Source organism: Desmodus rotundus, chromosome 11, assembly GCF_022682495.2.
Source record: "Desmodus rotundus isolate HL8 chromosome 11, HLdesRot8A.1, whole genome shotgun sequence".
Lineage (NCBI taxonomy): Eukaryota > Metazoa > Chordata > Mammalia > Chiroptera > Phyllostomidae > Desmodus > Desmodus rotundus.
Genome location: NC_071397.1, coordinates 8,905,399 through 8,913,437, shown reverse-complemented (window position 1 = coordinate 8,913,437; position 8,039 = coordinate 8,905,399). Strand labels below are relative to the sequence as shown.

Sequence of the window (8,039 nt, the reverse complement as noted above, 5' to 3'; positions counted from 1 at the left end):
AGGCTACACTTGGAAACCACTGATTTACTACATGCTCACAGTGCTGAGACTCCTTCCCCCCTAAATTGCTAATCGGAGGTCATCCCTTCCTTCAAAAGTCTTAAGTGTCTCCAAAATCCTTCACTCGGCGAAAGCACCTAGTATGTGTCGGACTCTTTGTCAGGGAATTAACATAGAATAAGATAATGTACAACCTTTATTCTACAAGAAATTTCTTGGGTGGTTTGGGGACCAAGGGGATAAAATAGATAATTAAGGAGTTATCAAGTAAGATAAAGAATAACGTTAATGGTGATAGACAACAAAGGGAATGCTGAATTTTAGCTCAAACTCTTTTAACTCTTGAATCACATGACAAATCCTTACCAGGTCTTCTGCCATCAAATCTCTTGTTAATTACCTTTGGAAATGTTTTCATGCCTAATTGCGCTTGGCTCCAGGCATTGTAGCTATACACGCACATGCTGTTCCCCCCTTGTTTTATTGTTCTTTGGCTTTTGTGCTTCTCTATTTCACATTTACAAGTGTGTAGCCTTGAGTCAGTATAGCTGATAACGCATATGTTTATTTTTAACTTGTCCTTATATTTAAATATAAGCCTTTACCTGCTTTAGCCACGTGTTGGGTGATGTAATAGTGTTGGTCTTATTTTGGGTAACAGAAAACCCCCACTCCTACCCCCTGCCCCACAAGTTATGTCAGGACAATGTACCCAAGAGGCTTCCCAGGAAGGAAACTTTCTTGAGACAGAGAAGACTTGCAGAAATAGCCGCCGTTCTGTTTCCCTGTGATTTCTCTCAATCCCCAGCATCTGCAAAACGTCTTCAGTTTAAGGTCAAGCCTCTTCCTTGGGGGGATTTCCATAAAACAGCTGAATCCCGCTTGGGTCATCAGTGGCAAAAGTCAGACACGTGCTCACTCCTCCGGGAGCCAATAGTAACTTTTGCAAACGCAGCCTCAGGAAACCCCACCGCTTGCAGGCTGCCTGCTTTCGAACCAATGACAGTTAAAACTAAGTCTTTTAACAGAACGAAACGTAAACATAGATGGGATAGTGAGAAAGGCTTTACCCCTTGGCCGTGGTTAGAGATGTCGAGGTCCAAAAGAGTGGGGGAAACTAATGTAAAATTCCTTTTCTGTTCCGAGGCTAAAGGGGCTGCTGAGAAGGGAGCGGAGATGGGCTCGGGAGAGAGTCTCTGGCCCTTTAAGAAGGAGGGACAGACAGAAGATTCGGTACCTTAAGAATCTCTTTGTCTGGAAACCTCCTTATTTACTTTCCTGTGCTTCAACCAAACTTCGGCCCGCGATTCACAACGCCCCTCTACGCCGCCGCCCGTTACGCCAGGCTCGAGTTGGCCTCGCGTTTGTGGCTGACCCTAAACTTTGCGCCCGTGGCGCGAACCCTGGCAGCGGATAACGTTACCGGGGTCGGGGCCCAGCGCTGCGCCGTTGGCGCAATGCGGGGCCCAGGGGCGGGGCTTAGGGGGCGGGGCTCAGGCAGCTGGCCTACGGGCGATCAGGGGGCGTGGCCGAGTTCGGTTGTCTCGCGCCCTGGTGACAGCTCGCGCGTGCTGATGATGGCGGTAAATAGAGGGGGGGTCAGTGGAGGGGGCGGAGTGGGGGGGGAAGCAGTGAAGGGGGTAGCTCCAGGGGGTGGGGGGACAGGGACGGGGACCAGGGAGGACTCGGCGGCAAGGGAGCCCGTTCAGAGCCTCGGAGGCGGGGACAGGAATCTCCGGCACCCTGGCCCTCCCCCTTAAAGAAGCAAAATCCTCACACACCGGGTGAGGGGCGACAAAGGCAGCGCGCGCCGCACGGGCGGGAGGAGCGGCGGCAGGGGGCGGGACCGCGGCGCCGGCGGGCTGGGGGCGCCCGAGGCGGGGGGCCGGCGGGAGGCGAGAGCCGGCAGTCCGGGCGCGCCGGCGCTCGATTTTGGCGGGGTGGGCGACGGCAGGGTTTGGGTAAAAGCTTAGAGGAGAAGAGAAGGAAAGCTTGGGGGGCGGTTGCGGGGAACGGGCTGAGGACGAGATGAGGATTAAGGGGAGAAAGGGTTAGAAGGCAAGAGAAGAAGCCAGCCGAGGAGGTAGGACGGAGGCAAAAACCAGGGTGGGTGTTCAGGAAGCCGAGCCGGGAATGAGATTAGGAAGACCGAGGCTTGGAAGAGGGATCCCGGGGTTAGGTGCAAGAGCGAGGATTTGAAAGGGAAAGCTTTGCAGAGGATGGTAGTAGGGTGAGGGGTCCTGGGGTGAGAGTTGGAAAGTGGGCAGCAAGGAGGGGCAGAGCGGGGGTAATAGTTAGGAGCAGAGGAGAGAGAGTGATTAAGAGCTAGACGTGACAAGGGTGTGAACTAGTGCAGAGCGAGATGAGCTGAAGGACTAGGGCTGGCGGTGGGGTGGGAATGCGAGGTTCTGAGACGGGTATGGGCTGGTGGGCAATGGGGGTAAATTTTAGAAAGTGAGACAGGGTGAACGGTACACTGGACTAGGACCAGGTGGAGTTAGTAATAAGAGCGTAGTGGAAGGGAGGGGTGAAAGGACAGGCATGCGATAGGACGTTTATAGGACAATTTGAGAACCAGAAAAGCTGAAGGGAAAGGAGAGCAAGGGTGTAAGAAGTGCTGGCGGTGTGGGACAGGTGAACTGGGGAATTGTAGTAACTGACGAGCTTCAGCAAGACCCAAGGTAAAAGCTGGGAGGTGAAGAGACAGGGCTGAAAGCGGAGGCTGAAGGGAGTAAGGCAGAGATGGGCCCCGGGATTTAAAGGATGAGATGGGGAGGAAGGGAAGAGAACAGGGTTAAGGGAAGTCAGGGGAGTCCTGGTGGGTGCAGAACTGGGGCAGACTGCAGGAGTGGGAATCAGATGTGCGTGATATGGGGAGGTCCTCCAGAAGGTCTGCGTGGATGAGGGCACTTGCTGTAGTGAAGGATCGAGTGCAGGGAGCCTTTGGTGCAGAAGAGGAGGAACCATGGTGAGTGAAAAGAGACCTAGAGACAGGGGTAAAAACTGAGAAGTAAGGTGGGAGGGTGCAGGAAACGAGTTCTTTGTTGAGAAGAGAACTGTGTTGAAACTGTGAGTCCTTTTGTCCATAAATGTAGGAAATTCCAGAAACCTCTTTCTTCAAGGAATCTTGAACCTGTTTCTACCTTTCATTGCTTTTACTTCGACTTTTACGTCCACTTTGAAAAGATGAGACCCATTTTGATTTGGTTTTGTTCTTGCCTGCATGGTAAAGCATCAACGCAGTGCTGAAAACCAGTTCACTTCACTAGGGTTGTGATCCTAGGAGAGTGGGGTGTATTTTTCACGATGTGGCTGTGCCAGTGTAGTGTGATAGTGCTGTGTTGTCACAGTGTTGTCCCCGAGAAGTGCTGGGCAGGCAGGGTGCTTTATCCACAGCACCCTGGTTTTGTGTTTCAACCAAGAGCCTGCTGTTACTGAGATAAACCTGAAGATCTTTTTGTTTTGATAATCAACCAGATTTCTGCCTAGTTGTGTTTGGTGGCTGGAGAATACTGAGAAATCATTTCAGAGAAAAGCAAATAACCAACCAGGGAAGTTTGCTGGGGAAGAGATTTAGATTTAAATCAGGGCTGCAAGGGCTTTGAGTTCCCAAGCTGCCTTTAGCTTTGTGTGGGACATTTCATACTGGAGTAGGTAACTCACCCACTTAGCAAAATGGAATAAAGAAAGGGAGATTTGTAGAATAGTGGAGGATTTTGGAGTGGGATTTATCATTCAGGTTAAATAATGAATTTATGAATGATTTTGATCGGGGGAAAAGCCGCTACGAGGGAATGCAAGCTGGGGCTTGGACAGCTCCGCTTCCTCTCCTGTTTTGTAGGTGTGAGGAAGGAAGGCCATATTAATATTAATTTTCTAGAAGCTTTTGATTTTTAAGACACTTTTAGAAATTGAAAATAAGGAATTTGGGACAAAATTTAGGTTATTCTTCCTGAGTATGCATTTGGATGATTTTTTATTCTGAAGCTTTTACATTTAGCTAAGAATGTGAACAATTGTACTTTGCATTTGATGGTGCCCAAGGATAGGATATAATTTACCTAGGGAAAAAATGCAAACTGTTCTTGGTAATCTTATTTGAGGTTATTTCATTAGTGTACATTCAGATACACAAAGATACTTTTTTTCAAAGTGGTGTAAATTTTGGATTGCCACTGTTTTGTGGGTGTTTGTATAAAAGCAGGTTGAAGGCATTTGTAACAGCAAAGATTGCATTTTGATTCGTGTATATCAGAAATACTGGTTGTCAATACATACAAATAATTTGGAATCTTAATTCTGAGTGCAGCTGTGAACTGTATTCGTGGATTCTAGATTCTTTAAGCAGGCACTCAAGGTGATTAGATTGATTTACCAGTTTAACAGAGGATTTTTTAAAATGACTACTTCTGCTGCTAAGTTAAGGGGGTTAGTCTGAAATATTAACTTCCATGTTGAAGAGTAACTTTGGTATAAGTTGTGTGTTTCTGTGGGATGTGTGTGCATATTTTTTCCTTGCAGATGTGTTTGGGCTGGAATTACTACTAGGTGGTGTTCTGTGTTTGGTATTGCCATTTTAATAGTGTAATTGTTTCATAGTTGGTGTTCTTATATAAGTTATTTTAGACTTACTGATATCGATAAGGAAGAAAATACAAGCTATAAGATTAAGCAAGGGAAAGATCTGTTTCAGCCCTGTCTTTTTTTCCCACATGCTGCCATAGTGTGCTAAGTCATCAACTGTCTGTGAATCGTTGGGACTTAGTTGATATTCCTAAAACTGAAAATGGATGATCTTTTGGTTCAACTAATACTATTTACCAGTAAGGACTCCAGTGATAAATTTAAGCTTTATTTTCCTTTGTTCATCAAGTACAATTCTACTCAATTTAACTTTATTTTGTTTGTCATATTATTTGCTAAGCAAAAACTTTTAAGTTTTATGTTTTCAGATTTGAATAAGTAGGTTGTATATAATTAAATGTTTTTCTGGTTAATCGTAGATTCTTTGGATGGGACGAAACCTTGAAAGGACCTGTAGTTTACCCTGCAACTTCAGACAATATCCCATTTAAATTATCCCAGGTAGATGAAAATTTATGCTATTTTTGTAAATGTTCAGAGGTAGTGCAGGAACCTTTGCAAGTCATCTTTTCCAGCATTTAGTTATTTTCTGTATAAGGACCAGCACACGCTTCATGCTATATCTGTATTTATTCTCTTACTCCCTTCTCAGTTTTTGAGTAAAAATATTGGCTTACTGTAGAATATTAAGAAGATGCCAGTTCTTCATAAACTTAATAGGAGTAGCTGTCGTGTATAGTGCTTTTGTGTCAGACACGGTTGTAAACTGTTTGCAGATTTTAACTCATTTACTCCTCACACCCGTCCTGAGCTCGGCGCTGTTCCCCTTCCCATTTTACCTGTGAAGAAATAGAGGCTCCTTGAGATTAAGTGATTCTCCCAAGGTTATACTCAGACATTTTATTTGTACTAGAAGACAACTGATAATCTTTTATTCTAAATAATACTTGGGGTTTTTTTGTCAAGTAGTAACTAAATGATTTATTTGTTTATTCATTTATTTGTAGTTTTTTTTAAATAAGGGAAGCATGAGGAATAGGATTTGAACCTTGGCATTTTGCTGGCAAAGCCTATACTCAGATTCATTGTGCCCTGTGTGGTGTTACATCTACTTGGCTGTTGTGAAGTCATCCTTTACTCTGCTCTTCTCCAGATTAAACGGTGCTGGTTTATTTTAATCCTTTAATTGGTCCTGTTTGTCAGTACTTAAATGATCGCCGCAGTGGTTCTGTTATTAACTGTTTCTCGGGTCCTTTCTGGATAGGGAACCTGGGACAGATCCCTTAAGGTCATGTCTAATGCAAAGATCATGTCAAGGTTCTTAGGGGCTCCTATTTTTTTACTACAAAATTGTATTTACAAAACAAAGTGACCCCAAAACAATAAAAAATGTATAATGGCATTGCAGATTAATGGTTACCTGTCTACCTTTTTAGCTAGAAAAAGACCCTGGTCTTCTCATATACCCTACAGGCTTGTAGTTGAACGATTGTTGCCATTGAGGAAAAATGGAACTCTCAGTGTGGACGTCCATAAGCAATCTCTTTTCAGACTCTTGCAGAGGGTTTACTATCTTCTCTTTGTTCGCCTCTGTAAATAATATACTAAGTACATTTATGCATGCTTTAATTTGGTTGAGTACGTCGATGTACTCATTTTTAAAAAATTAAGACTTTTAAAAAAGATTTTATTTAATTATTTTTTAGAGATAGGGGAAGGGAGGGAGAAAGAGGGAGAGAAACCAGTCAGTTACCCCTCTCACGCCCCCAGCCAGGCACCTGGCCCGGAACGCAGGCATGTGCCCTGACCAGGGAACCAGCTACCTTTCAGATTGTGGGTGATGCCCAGCTCATGGAACACACCAGTCAGGGAAAGCCTTTATATTTTTAGGGCAGTTTTCGGTACACAGCAAAATGAAGGGTGTGGTATAGAGCTTCACCATTCACCCTCTGCCCCCACGCGTGGATAGCCTCCCCCATTACCCACATCCCCCACCAGAGTGGTTCGTCTGATACACTTGAGCCTATCTTTTAGAAAGATAACTGCTAATTAGTGTCTGCTAAGGGTCCAGCGTGAGCGAAGTATGTCAATGGGTTGAAACTCAACAACCCTATGAGAGAACATCTGCTGTTAATACTCCCTATTTTGGGTGTGACTTGACTTTTTTAACAATGTTTCAAACGTATAGAAAAGTTGCAAAAATGGCAGAAGGAACTTCTATATACCCTTATTTAAATTTACCAGTTTTCATTTTGCCCTATTTGCTTTATCATTTTATCGCACTTGAGGGTTTTTTATTAATCATTTTTAAATTGTTATTCTATTATAGTTGTCACAGTTTTCCCCCCTTTGCTGTCCTCTGCCCAACCCTCACTTATTTTTAAAGAAGTAAATTTGAAAAAAAAGGCTGTGTAGGCCTCAAGTTTTGAAAGAGAAGGCAAGAATGTCTTGAGTGGATCAGCAAGTTGGTATGTATTTGACTTAGTCAAACATGTGAAGCAAAGGCATCAGTGGATTTTGTGGTGTTATGGTTTGTTTTCTTCAGTCTGTGCTGAAAAACCTTATTTTACCTGTGAGTGATGAGTTTGTAGGCCCCTCCCGCATCAGCAGAAACTGTCATGTTGTGTCGCTCTGCTGGGGACCTCCCTGGCACTTGGCGCGATGTGCTCACACTTGGGTGGGCCGTCAGGATATGCGATGCATCGGTGTGTGGGTGCCAGCCAGAGCCACAGGGCTGTTCAACGCCATGGCTGAGACATATGTTGAAGATCTTTTTGTAGCTTCAAGGAGTTAGAAAAGATCTTTTTTAAAGATTTTATTTATTCATTTTTAGAGAGAGGAAGGGAGAGACGTAAAGAGAGGGAGAGAAACATCAGATTCTCACACACCCCACCTGGGAACCTGGCCTGCAACCCAGGCACGTGCCCGGACTGGGAATCAAATCTGCCACCTTTCTGTTCGCAGGCCGGCACTCAGTCCACTGAGCTAAGCCAGGGGTGAAAAAGATCTAAGTGCAAAATGTATAAGAACTTTGGTTGCAATTCATACAAATAGCTTTGCCTTATGGTAAGGGAATGAATATAAATATTGTAACATTCTATTACCTTCCCCCAAATAACCTAAATTTGGGGAGTCTTTTTAGTTGTCATATAAGGAGACTTAACCGACCCCTCTCCCCACTGCCACCTTCCAGCTCATCCTCAATCTTTATTATGAAAATGGTAGCCTGTCCTTTCGATAAAGGCGTGACCTGCAGAGTGAGGCCTGTCCGATTTCAGTGAAAGCACTATTATTATCTGTGTCCGACAAATGTAAAATACAGCACTTGGGAGCTTCTCTTCCTTTCCCCCGTTTTCAGTGATCATGAAACTGAGGAAATGTAGCTTCTTGTTAAACCTGATTGTAATAACTAAAAACACTCTGCTTTCATAAGGACGAGAAAATTACAAATTATT

At 44.5% G+C, this 8,039-nt stretch overlaps 1 protein-coding gene across 5 annotated transcripts in view; it reads left to right on the top strand.

Moving 5' to 3' along the window:
- USP49 (ubiquitin specific peptidase 49) overlaps nt 1-8,039 on the top strand; it is an 84,747-nt gene that overhangs the window by 13,829 nt on the left and 62,879 nt on the right. The window contains exons 1-2 of one of the 5 annotated variants that reach the window (XM_053914253.1): nt 1,975-2,968; nt 5,004-5,085. The exons of 2 other annotated variants lie outside the window; for them this stretch is intronic. The gene's annotated coding sequence lies outside the window, so the exon portion shown is untranslated. Of the gene's footprint in view, nt 1-1,545; nt 1,584-1,728; nt 1,785-1,974; nt 2,969-5,003; nt 5,086-8,039 lie in introns of those variants that run through there. 2 more of the 5 variants (XM_053914254.1, XM_053914255.2) reach the window with 2 other exon arrangements.